The sequence below is a fragment of the Colias philodice genome, chromosome 21 (assembly GCF_061535455.1).
Source record: "Colias philodice isolate Cphi_HAF_F1 chromosome 21, ilColPhil1 Martin Lab GWU primary, whole genome shotgun sequence".
NCBI classification, from domain to species: Eukaryota; Metazoa; Arthropoda; class Insecta; order Lepidoptera; family Pieridae; genus Colias; species Colias philodice.
The window spans coordinates 3,972,133-3,986,325 of NC_143106.1; the positions used below are offsets into that span (position 1 = coordinate 3,972,133).

General features: G+C 33.8%; 1 protein-coding gene across 1 annotated transcript in view; it reads right to left on the minus strand.

Moving 5' to 3' along the window:
• The window catches only part of Mhcl (Myosin heavy chain-like), a 184,232-nt gene extending 170,136 nt beyond the window's left edge, over positions 1 to 14,096 (minus strand). The window contains exon 1 of the mRNA XM_089708942.1: positions 13,764 to 14,096. The gene's annotated coding sequence lies outside the window, so the exon portion shown is untranslated. The remainder of the gene's footprint in view (positions 1 to 13,763) is intronic.
• Positions 14,097 to 14,193: the final 97 nt, after the last annotated feature.

Below are 14,193 nucleotides of genomic sequence, written 5' to 3' on the forward strand. Positions count from 1 at the left end.
TCTAATATTTCAGTCAGATCTAATTAAATTAATTTATTAAAAAGCAAGCGTTCAATGTCTAGCTATCCTAATTTATTAAACATGTAGTTTACCAACAACAATTGCACGCCTCATAAGCGAAGCGTTGAGGTGGGTACTACTGTCACTTCGCGCAAAACATCTGATTTTTCAAACTTAAAATGTCTTTATGTATCATACATTGCACTTGTAAGATAATACATACACACACATATTAAGAAAAAACACTATTTTTAACGTTCATGATATTTTTGATGTCATTTTTGTTATTTAAACTAGTTAAAAAACAGTTTAAAAAAGTTCTGTCTTGGACGTCCGTGTGTCTGTAATCTGTATGTGCGGATCCTTTTTCTTGTTAACACGATAGCGACCGAAATACTTTACTAATCGAGTCTTTTTTTTTCTCTTACGCTTGAGTATGCTCAGGAATAGAACCCTTTCATTTTTCAGGGTCTGATTCGATGTGGTTTAATTGTTATTAAATAAACAAAAATAATAATTAATAAATATTTATTAAAAAAAAATTATGAGGCGTGCACTTTTGGATTTTCCAAATTATTTTTAAGCTATTGTATAGCTTCTATCGCGGGCCTTGAGCGCGGGGACCGAATCCAGAAATTACGTAACGAAAAAAACCTCACGCTCCCCACTCCGACGGGTGCGGAGGTGTGGCTTGAAGGCATAGCATGCAATAGCTTTACCGCGGCAGTCCCTGAGTGCCACACGTCTTTTTTAATTCACTATAAAATATGAGGTGCGCTTTCAGCATTAAAACGCAAAACAAAAGATTTAATGAACGCATATCATGCTAGCCACACCACGGAGCCACACCGACACACTCGCTAGTGACCTTAACATTCATTATTGACACAGTTGTACGACTGCGGTTGTATTCCAAGCTAAACTCTTTTACAACAATAATAAATGTACACGCCATGTAAATGTTAGTTTATTTTAAATTTATTTAAAGACGATTACTAATAAGAGAAACACGTTTATGACTCATTGTGAATATAACATAATATTATCGACTATCTTTTATTTACATCGTGAATGTGTAAGTATTAAAATTTATGCCGTGATAAAATGTTCTTGAATTGCGAATGGCGCTATGTTTGTAAATAGGTAACTATAAGTCATATATTGCTATAAACACGGTGTTACCTAATAAAAGTTAAACAAACTCGCAATGAATTTGTAATGTACAACAAATTTAAAACCGATTAATCAATCAACACAAACAATAACATATTTACAGTACATTTTCCTCGCACCTCTTCAGTCTTCTCCACAAGCACTTAAGGCTGTGTACGCGGTCCGTGCGCTGTTTGGCTCAAATATGTGATTTTTCAAACCAGATTGTCCATCAACCACTTATCTTACAAACATATGAATTACTAATAATTTTAGGAAATTTTATTGTCTATGTAGTTAGTTAAGAGTTTTTTTCAATTAATACAGTATTTCTGAATACCATCAAGATAACTGATCCGATGATTACTTGATTTCACTTTTAGTGTCAATTTCGAAGCTAAAAATATCTGAAATTGCTGACAGATCTAACACACAATTATTTTTAACTAACTGCAAAGATCCTTATTAAAATAGTTAGTTAAAAGATTTTTTTATTTTGGACTCGAAATTAAAATCCGAACAATGTGAATTTTTTTAGAAATTATAGTCGACAAAATTATTATTTTCACCAAGATATTTGACTTTATTGAATATAATTTATACATATTGCAATAAAAGAATGTCTTACTTATAAGATAAAATTTAAAAAATCAACTAAGGTACCTCTATTATTTTTCTACAATTTTTTTTAAAGTACTATAAAACACTGCGCGCGACCCGATTAAAATCAGTCGGCAGCGAGCCTTTCCAGAGAGAGGACATGTTGCTCGGCGCTCTCCTGTGGACCTATGCTGTTCATAGTAAAAGGATAGCGCAAGCCGCGATCTATCGTAATAGATCGCGGAGTTTTTGACTTGCGTTAAATAGAATATGCGCTCTTAACGAGAGTTCAATCACCTGATTACGCAAGATCTTGAGATAATTCGTCTCCATTCACCAACGTGTTGTAATAAGATCGATATAATGACTTATTATTGACGCAAACAACCTGCTTGTGTTATGAAAGGGTGTAAGAAACAATCGGAACGCGGTATTGTTCAGGTGAACTATTTCATCATCTGCGAGCTGTAGTAACATTCAGTTCTCGTTTACGGAAATCGTTTGGTTTGATGTCAAGGTTATATCCAATGATACAGAACTGTACAGCAAAAATTACAATGGATTTTGTGCCAATATTCGAAACAAAACGAGGTACGAATGAAATCCAATGTTAAATTTCCATTTAGTTCACAGTATGTATATGTACAACAGTATATAAATATTTGCAAAATTCTAAATTAAAGAAGTAGAGTATTATGGTCTGTTATAACGTAAACTCAACTGCATATAATATTTAATAATTATCATTTGTACGTGTATCTACTATGTAAAGCATGACAAAAACAGGCCACTATGTTGATTACCAAGTGACACACAAACTTTTATCGAAAACCCACCGTTGTATGTGGCAAATAAATTCAAACAGCGTCAACGCAACTCATGTTTAATTCTAATCACAATGAGTAAAACTGTCTTTGACACCTTGCAGTTGTTGCGTTGAATTTCAATAACGTTCAACTATTTGACAAATAAGTTATAATGTATTTTTTGTTTATAGTTCTTTGACCTTTAGCGTTTAGCTGTCAATCAATACAATAAAGATCAATCATTGATGAAGTAGATAGCAAAAACCAACTATAAAAATTCAACGAATCAATCTGACTTGCTTTTTGTATGTATTTTTTCAATTTCCGAAAAGACTTTTAGTCCATTTATAACTATTGAATATTTGTTCGGTTTGGTAAAGTATTTTGTATGTACAATCGTTAATGTTACGGCGTCGATATTTTCTCATCAGAGCTGACTGATCACGCTTGACACCAGCCGTGTGTAAAATAATATAGGAAGTCTGCAACTAAATACTTGCCTATTACTTCCGCAATTCAGATACAGACTATGTAATTCTATACAATTAATATTAAGACGCAACTACGAATTAATTTTCAATAATAAGTATCCCCTTGTACAAATATTATAGTGATTGGAAAATTGCGTTCCTAAAACACGCACATACTTAGATTGTTCTTGATACATTTGACCTAATATCTTATTAAAATAATAACTGTTCCATTGAACGATGCCATTGAAGAATATTTTTCGCAAGGAGTTGTTCCGCGGAACATTGTCTGCAAATGTTTATGTCCGCTCGTAAATCTTAGTTCACAACTTCTTGAAATTTCAGCCAAATCGGATCGATTCTAAAGGAACGGGATAGCAAACTTTGCTACATGAGTATTTTGAATAGATTCTGGACACAATCCTTCAAGTGGTGTTTTTTTAATACCTAGTTATCTCAATAAATAGGTTATAAACTGAGATGTTCATACATATATCCAGTGACACATACAAAGACAGATAAAGAACAATAGTCACAGGACGTCAGCAGCTGACCATCGGGCCCCGTAGCCCGTTAGTTCGGCACCTACTAGCGCTTCCGCGCGGGGTCATTGTACCAAGTACCAACTGTTGCGGAAGAGAGGAAGTTTTATATGATAACTATTCTCATACATACAATGGATTGTGTGCTCTGTATACATGTGAAAAAGGATTAAAATGTTACGGTAATTTGTCTTCCAGACCATATCTATCTAGAATAGAACATCAGACAAATGCACGTTGAAAGAATTACGTAACGTGTTACTAGGTACATATATGGGCAAGATTTGTGCATTTTTTATGCGTCAACTTTAAAGGCACGCGTATACATAGTACCTAACGGACTCGTGGTATTTATGTCATTGTAACGGATATGCTCAAAACTTGATTCTGCAAAGAATTTGCGAAAACTGAATTAGCGAAATTGTAGATTGTAAAAATTTAACGTACAAATGTTGCGTCTAGTTATTGTACGTTCGTGTAAGATATAAATATTGAACTTTCTACATTTGAATACTGAAAGAAACAAACAAAGTCAAATGTGTTATAGGTATATCTCAATAATAACACCATAATTCTTAGCATGTTTATTACGAGGTTTCCCTAACTGTACTTCCTGTGTTTATAGTACATGATGATATATTGTATAGCTAAAAGTATAATTAAAAGTTGCGTGGCAAGCTGAAGCTATTTTTATTATTAGAGGAGCTTATAGCAAACAATTAATTTTCTTAATGCGTGTGCACCGGTAATAAAGCAAAAAAGCTTTAAAGTGAGCTTATAAAAACACCTAACTCCAAATTTCCTAAGCAACAGAATTTCGTTAATCGCCCAGACCGGGAGTATGGTATCCATAATTCAATGAAAATAATTATTATTTTAATCACGGTTAGAATAACACCACAAAAAACTCCAGAATAAGGGTGCACTCACACACATCAGTCACCGTCACGGCACGTCACCGGACAGGATTAAAAAAAAATATGTATCAATAGTTCTAGTATGACTCTGTTCCCACACGACAGTCGCCGGCACGAAATCTATCAGTGACGTCACCGGTCAGGCACGTCAAATAATCTTTCCATACATGTATCATACTTTTATCCCCACTCACCCGGTGCCGTCACGTCTCAGTTCAGTCAGCGTCGTGCTACCGTCAATAATTGCTACATGTTCTCTAGCGTGACACACGTCTAATCACTGACTAACCTGATGTATGTGTTCAATGATTCAGTCAAACCGGCGACGTGACTGACGGACAACATGACGGTGACTGGTGTTTGTGGATACGTACACAAACCGTCACCGATCAGTCATCGGTGACTTGACGGTGACTGATGTGTGTGAGTGCACCCTAAAGTGAAAAATGACTTTCATTATACCTAATATACAGGGTGTCCCAAGAAGTATGGATGAACTGAAGCCAGGAGGTAGAGGACCTAGAGGGCTATCCGAATCACCCCCATGTGTGTTATGCGATTTTTCGTAGTTTCGGAGTTATGACTCTTTTTTCAATTTTTCACCTATCGCCGAGTACGATGATATTTTCACTCGTGGTGACGTCAACTATTGCGCTAGATGCTTGATTTTTTTTGTGTGCTAAGCTGAAAGATAGGCCAATTCAGTATGGTAACACTTACTATCGTTAGATCTTCGAATGGAATAAAAAAAAGAATTAAATGCCAAGAAAGATAAAATTACCCAGTATGTTCACAACTTCAAGGGCCCATAAAAAAATAAAATCACATAAGAAAAGTTTTCCGTTTGGCTTTTGAAAACTTGCTCTATCTATCAGGTAGCTACCCTGAAAATTTCATTTTATTATTCAGAAGGCTTCAATCGAAAAATTGAAATCTAAATGTGGTAAGTGCAAAAATTTTATTAACATGATGATCATTAAAACCAATAAATAGGTGTTTAGTTACCAGAATTATTTTAAAATAACCCCGCTGTTGCTCAATGCAAGTGCGACATCACCGTAAAAAGTTGTCTATTAAATGTCTTTATGCCCTTTTATAATTTTAAATGGTTTCTTCTGCTACTATGAATTTCCGGGCTATTTCGTCCAAATTGTGGCATTCTCTCAAGTAGCCGCGGTCTATTTAGTATCCCCATTGAAACAAATCAATTGGGTTTAGGTCGAGGGACCGTGGAGGCCAGGTTTTAAGGCAAGCGTCACCGGCGCATGCGCAGGCTGCAACGACCAATCCATCTTTCAGGGTATCTTTACCCTTTAGCCTGGCCTGAACGGTCTCCGGACATAAACCATATTGATTTTTTTCCGTGGGGATACTACAAAGACGAGAGACTGCTACAATTTGGACGAAATAACCCGGAAATTCATAGTAGCAGAAGAAACCATTAAAAATGATAAAAGGGCATTCAGACATTTAAAAGACAACTTTTTACGGTGATGTCGCACTTGCACTGAGCAACAGCGGGGTCATTTTAAAAAATTCTGGTAATTAAACACCTATTTATTGGTTTTAATGATCATCATGTTAATAAAATTTTTGCACTTACCACATTTAGATTTCAATTTTTCGATTGATAAGCCTTCTGAATAATAAAATGAAATTTTCAGGGTAGCTACCTGATAGATAGAGCAAGTTTTTAAAAGCCAAACGGAAAACATTTTTTATGTGATTTTATTTTTTTACGGGCCCTTGAAGTGGTGAACATACCGGGAAATTTTACCTTTCTTGGCATTTCATCCTTTTTTTTATTCCATTCAAAGATCTAACGATAGTAAATATTACCATACTGAATTGGCCTATCTTTCAGCGTAGCACACAAAAAAAATCAAGCATCTTCCGCAATAATTGATGTCACCATGAGTGAAAATATCATCGTACTCGGCGATAGGTGAAAAATTGAAAAAAGAGTCATAACTCCGAAAATACGAAAAATCGCATAACACACATGGGGGTGATTCGGATAGCCCTTTAGGTCCTCTACCTCCCAGCTTCCGTTCATCACTACTTTTGGGGACACCCTGTAGAATACCACATTTTAACTTAAGGGGGCGCATAAAGCAAAATAACCAATCTTCTATTAGATGATACGTGTAATATGCAAGACCAAATCTAAAAAATAAAATATATATCAAACTAGATGATATGTTCAACGATTCTGTTTAATCAAAAACATAAAATATTAAAATTTACTCGATAAAAAAAAATCACCAAGTTAGCTCTAATTTTCACACTTTTACGTTTTCTACTTGACATGGTAATACTTATTATGATTTTTTTTTCATAAACAATTATATTAAAACATTTGCAAGATATTTGTCAGAGCATTTTGTGCAATTACTTTTAGTTTTGGTTTTATCTGCGATAAACCACTTTTGGCGCTCTTTTTTTCTCGAGATAAACGTTTGATTTTGTCACGATAAAAGTGGTTTATCGCAGATAAAACCAAAACTAAAAGTAATTACACAAAATGCTCTGACAAATATCTTGCAAATGTTTTAATATAATTGTTTATGAAAAAAAAATCATAATAAGTATTACCATGTCAAGTAGAAAACGTAAAAGTGTGAAAATTAGAGCTAACTTGGTGATTTTTTTTATCGAGTAAATTTTAATATTTTATGTTTTTGATTAAACAGAATCGTTGAAAATATCATCTAGTTTGATATATAATTTATTTTTTAGATTTGGTCTTGCATATTACACGTATCATCTAATAGAAGATTGGTTATTTTGCTTTATGCGCCCCCTTAATTACACAGGATCATAATTAACGTCCTATTAGAGCAAATAAGCTTATCTGAAGTATGGCAAGCTAATTTAAAACATGAGTTTACAGCAATTTTAAGCTAATTAATTAATTATGATGTAGCAACGTTATAAATAGATCTTATTTGCCACAACCATACATATTTTCGTGTGCATTAACTATTTAAAGTGGAATTAATAAAGGTATAATAATTTTAATTCCTGGCTTTTTTAACTTTAATTTGTCTACAGAGGATATACACGATTTCACTCGGGCACATGTAGGATTATCGGGCAGACAAACGTCCTCCCTAACGTCCCTTAATTACATTTTGCGATTTATTATCTGTAATACTGGTGTGAAACGAGTCAGGTCTTTAGTGTTACATAAAACAAACGAAACCTCCCTATTATATCCAGTTGGGGACCTGGGATTACATATAGCAGTAATATTGCCACTTGAAAGCGGCTCATTCCCCGAGTACTGCAATGCGACATTATCAAATAGTAAATTGTCGAACACCGCCGAGTTACGAGATGCTGGCTTTTGCATTGTCCACGCTTTTCAGATCGAAATTGCCTAACTGTTACGTTCGATTCTATGAACACATCGCGTGATTTATATGTAATGTAGTACACAGTAAAGTGCGTTTTGCGACATCGTACATACCTTAGTTACTGGAGTAAGCATGGTAATATTGTTGTAAAAATCAAGATACTGTTCAGTGTTCATGCACGTGTATGTGAAGCAAGCAATTTGCACAACAGCTTGACTCGTTGAGCACATAGCAATATTTATTACTAGCTTTCCGCCCGCGGCTTCGCCCGCATTTTCAAAGAAAAACCCATTCCCGTAGGATTTCCGGGATAAAACCTATCCTATGTCTTTTTTCGGGTATCAAAATATCTCTATACCGAATTTCATGCAAATTGGTTCAGTAGTTTAGGCGTGATTGAGTAACAGACAGACAGACAGAGTTACTTTCGCATTTATAATATTAGTATGGATTTACTCCGTATTACAAGGCGCCTTTGAAGATTAGAATTAACTAATAAAAATAAAATTATTTCACTTTCAGTTTGTGAAACAAAATTTCTATTCGTCATTAATAAATGTACAATGATAATATAATTTAATTTTCTCTTTGCAATCTTCATTCATTTTATATGACGTCAAATGCATCTGCCAGTACAAATGTTACGAGATTGGATTATGACATGCGTGGGTTTCAAGTTTAAATTATAGTTGAATAGGTACAGTCGACAAGCGACTCGTAATCGATGAGATTTTTTTGGTTGTTTTAAATAGTTTCTAAAGTCTTGTTGTTTTTGTGATAAATTACCCCTTTCTTAAAATCCTGCCAATAACACAAAAAATATGTAGGTAATGAATATGATAATCACAATAGGTACCAAATTTAATTGAATATTCATAATGAACGGAAACGGATACAGTCACACTAACACCTTAGTCCTTCCACTAAATTTGAATGACGTTACATTTGAGTCATATGAACTTTCGCTTGCCCAAAGGGTTCACTTACTTTTGATGCACACAAAGAAATTTAATTTAAGAAAATTTTACGTTGGTGAACTTTATAATTATTGTCGTCTTTAATGTACTCAATAATAATGATAGTTAGGTAGGTACTTAATATTAATGATAAAATAATTCGCTGTTAGGGAAAACTCATTATTTACAACAATTTTATCCTATTACTACATTATTTTAAGCAGGGAAACGCGTACGAATTAATATTGACTAGAATGTTCCAGAAATCAATATTATTTTGTAATACGTATTGAATGTAATTACTAATTAGCAATTTTCAATACTGAGCGCAAACTTTTAATAGACATTTTTTTTCAAATTCAAATTCAATTTATATTTATTTGCAAGAATGTGGGTAGTTACAAATTATAGATGTTTTAATTACAATATTATGTGGCTAATACATTCTACCCATCGCGATCGATTGGGTGTGCAAATATTAAAATTATTTTTACTATCAAGTCAGTGCAAATCATAATTTTTTGCCTTTAAATTAAAAAAATCGCATCTACCCAAACGAATCATTCAGGTCTACAACAAAAAGTACATATTTAAACTAGGTAGGTACTATGAGTAACTATAAGTTATTTCGAATTACACTAATTTAATTGATAGATCCAAAATTTAACCTAAATAACACATTACAAACTCTTATAATAATGTGTTGATAGCCTAGTAGACAAAACTTTACACGAAACGATTTCGTACATACTGTATGTACCTTTTTTTTATAGTGGGGAAATCTTCCAAAGGTACCCACGGCCCTCGGGGAAGGAGCCGTGGGCTATGTCGGATTCTTACCGACTAAAACCCCACTGTGTTCCGTCGAGCCGCTTTAATGATGGGGCCGCGGGTATTTGTTAGAATTCTTCCGCGACCCCCTCGGCGGCAGCCCATCTCCAGGCCAGGCGCAAGCCAAGAACAGGAAAGGTGGTTTGCCTGCTCTTCCCTCCCGTTGGATACTATATGTACCTACATAAACGATCCGAGACGCGCGGAATCAATAGCCCTCCGGACGTGAATTATAATCCCCAATAAGGTACGATCCTAGTTAAAGAGAATGAAACCGCCTATCATCTGTGCACAGACAGATAGGATAGCCACGTCTAGACAGGCCAATGTTATTATGTTCTTACATATACTGTTACAATGTTCCTTTTATTTTTAGAGTAGTCATCAGAGCTGGCTGGTAGCCTGATGATAAGCAATCGCCACCGCATGAACATTTGCAGAGGGCTACGAGCCCTAATAATTGCACCAAAAAGTAAGATTGACAATATCATTTAAATTATTCATAATTTATAATTATTGTCCGTTGTTTTGAGAATCACCAACACTAGTGATTACCTTAATATGTATTTTCTGAAGTTTGAGATTTCATGCCTTGTTATTAACGATTGATAGAATTATAAAAAAATGTTAGTCATGTTATGATATTAAAAAACATACTTAGATCATTAAATATTAGTGATAAAACCAGCAGACTTTGTAATACTATATGATTGATTATATCCATTCTATTTATCGAGGAAGCATTCTAATTCCAATAGGAGCAGAGCTATGCGGGTAAAACTACGGGGCATATATAGTTAAGTAGTAAAAGTATATCAAAATTCTATTTCCTACAGGTCTCTGTACAAGAAACAATATTTTATAACAATAAACTGAATAATATTAATATGCAACAGTGAATTTCTGTGACGTTAGAACCTTAACATACTATATCATGCTGTCCAATGCAGCGCCGTAATGGCTAAATAATAAAGCAAGTATTGAATTAATAAACACTAATCCATTTGACAAATGTGACCTGATTATTATAATTGTTACTCATAACAAACACATAACAATAAGGATGATATCATTAGTATAGACAAATATTATTCAATGTTGCCTATGCTTATTGTAATTAATATCATTATGGGAACTTAGAAATTCCATCTATACATTATTGTTTAAAGAAAAAGAAGTTTATTGAGTGATACTACAAATATGACTATGACTACTGCTTAAAACTATCAACTGAATTATTGTTATAATCTAATGTAGTAGTTGCTTTATACAGGGTTACAGGAAAAGTCGATGTAGATCCGTTAAGGGCATGTAGTACACATCATTTCTGAATGATTTCACTACGGAACCCCCCATCCTAAATTTAACCGTTTTCGAGATATTCGAGTTTTAATTTTTTTTATGAAAATGCCCAATTTTTCGGCTATTCAATTGAATATTTTGAAATTTTTTGACTCTTATGATTATTTTTTTGGTTTTTTACATGAAGAATAAGATGCTTAATTACCTCAATGACTAAAATTGCACGTAAGTTAACTAAATAGGTCATGGTAGACGATCGAAACTTTAGAAAATAAGTACAAATTATAAAAAAATATTTTTCTTTTCTGGATATCTCAAAAAATTATTATGGCACTTGCTCTGCAGATTTGCTTAAAAACATCTACATTTTATCAGCTATCCAACGAGGTATAACAACCTAGGGTTATATTTAAACTCATAGAAAAAAACATAGTTGAAAAGGTTCAGGTAGTAGGTCTAACAGGTCCCTCGGCTATTGTCCTTCCAGTTAATCCGGTGCGTGTGAGCGAGACAACTTACGATTTATGCAGATGAGAGTGAGAAAAATAATGTGCAAAAACAAGTTTGGGGATACAACATGCCCATTGTTTTGTATTTGGTATTTTGTTTGCTTGCCATCCATTTTAGTCTGCTCATGCGATTCGTCCATGGTAGATGCGAAATATTGTGCTTTCGGATCCCCACACGACTTATGTGTGTGACTTAAGTGACCTACTAATGATCTCCAATTACAATTACTGCGGGACATGTGGTTTCAACATGATGGCTGCCCTGCTCATTTCAGAAGAAGCGTTAGGGAATGGTTGGACACTAACTATCCTAACAAATGGATTGGACGAGGTGGGCCTTTACCCTGGCCACCCAGATGTCGCGACCTGACCCCCATTGATTTTTATGTATGTGGGCACATGAAAAGCCTCGTTTACAGTGAGCCCAACCCCATATCGTCAGTGGAAGTTCTCAAAGAAAGGATAATTAATGCTGCTAACGACATAAGAAGAAAATTAACTTAATCGATGGATGCATGAAGGTTGTACCTAGCCGAGGGAGGCCTATGTTCAATAGTGGAAGCCAGTAGGCTGAAATGATGATGCTGAACTTAAGTCAAATTAATTAGATTAAATAAGGGCTATTTATTCTGACTGCCATGTAGCCTTAGAAACTAAGTTTCACCTTTGAGGTTAATAAATACCCTAGAGTGTTATACCTCGTTGGATAGCTGATAAAATGTAGATGTTTTTAAGCACATCTGCAGAGCAAGTGCCATAATAATTTTTTGAGATATCCAGAAAAGAAAAATATTTTTTTATAATTTGTACTTATTTTCTAAAGTTTCAATCGTCTACCATGACCTATTTAGTTAACTTACGTGCAATTTTAGTCATTGAGGTAATTAAGCATCTCATTCTTCATGTAAAAAACCAAAAAAATAATCATAAGAGTCAAAAAAATTCAAAATATTCAATTGAATAGCCGAAAAATTGGGCATTTTCATAAAAAAAATTAAAACTCGAATATCTCAAAAACGGTTAAGTTTAGGATGGGGGGTTCCGTAGTGAAATCATTCAGAAATGATGTGTACTATGTGCCCTTAACGGATCTACATCGACTTTTCCTGTAACCCTGTATAGGATGAAAAGAAATAAGGGATGATGCTGTATCTTCCAATCTAACACTTTTCAGATCACACCTAAATTTATTAATTTATTATATTTAGGTGTGATCTGAAAACTGCACATTAACAACCTACCATCTTATCTTAATATACTATTAAAAAGGCGAAAGTTTGTATGGATGTATGGATGTTTGTTACTCTTTCACGTAAAAACTACTGAACCGATTACAATGAAATTTAGCACACATATAGAGGGTAACTTGGATTAACACATAGGAACACATAGGTTTTATCCCGGAAATCCCACGGGAACGGGAACTATGCGGGTCTTCCTTTGAAAACGCAGGCGAAGCCGCGGGCGGAAATCTAGTGCAATATAATTTAAACATTTAAATAATCTGTAGTTTGTACATACAATTTTCTATGACCTATCTGAAATAATTAATTAATAGACAAAACTAGGTTCATGTGGTTCATAGCAACACAAACTGAAAGCAACCACATATATTCTTCAAAGCAATAAAAATGTTCTGTACTCACAGGAAAATAATGGATTTAAATGATATAAATTTGTCAGGACCTAACTTTAGACTTCAGATGATTTTAATTTAGGGAAGAATACAGTATTCTTGTTACTTTGAAATAATTTATTTAATTATTGAGTACATGTTGCTATATTTGCTGTAATTTCCTAAAAATTTGCTCTTTTTCAAAATTTAGGTTTTAGGATATGGTATTTATTGTACTGGGGTATTTGTTTAGTTATCAGTATACCTAGTATGTTTAAATTATAGTATTGAAACAAATTTTAAGCCTAAAAAAGTGAAGACTAACTTCTTCACTTTTTTATGCTTACAAATTTGTAGTTATTTTCTAATCTACCAAGCAACTAATTTATAATATTATGTAGGTAATTAACTAATTAGGAGGTAGTTAGATACTTTTTTGAATAGTATCGATCTTAGGTATCGATAGATAAGCATCTGCCTTGAATATGTTGAGATAAATATTTAATAGATGCTATTAGATTTAAATTAAATTTGTAACAAACTACATTTTTATGATCTTTTCATTCTTGCGTCTAAATAAACCAATTTATCAAGTTGGAATGCAACACAAGTTAAAGACTTTTAAGATAAATAAACAGAGAATGTATCTAGCTGTGAACGATATCCATCAGTCCCCTCAAATGTTAACTTAAATATTTACTTACTAGTGCCTATTTATAAGCCACAAATAGGGTGTAGAAAATCCTCAAGAGGCCTACAACCAACAGCACATAAGAACACCACAAATTCTAATCATTATACACTTATTTTAATCACTTCACATAAAAAACAAATACTAGAACACATCCGCAATATGACCGAATAATGCATTACACAAAATTCACTGAAACTATGAGGTATACATCAAAATCTGGATTCCAGTCGTGATCAAATAAGCTAAGGATCGCTTTGACAGATGTAAATCGCGTTACAAATACGAAGGCGTTGCCAAAACGTATTCAACTTTAACTTGCACCGAATAAACTAATGTACAACAAGCTCTACCTACAGAAGTAGGCTGCAGTAAAAAAGCACTTTGATTAACCGGAATTATGAAAAGTCATCTAGGCTTTCAAATACAATTCGTGTCAAATA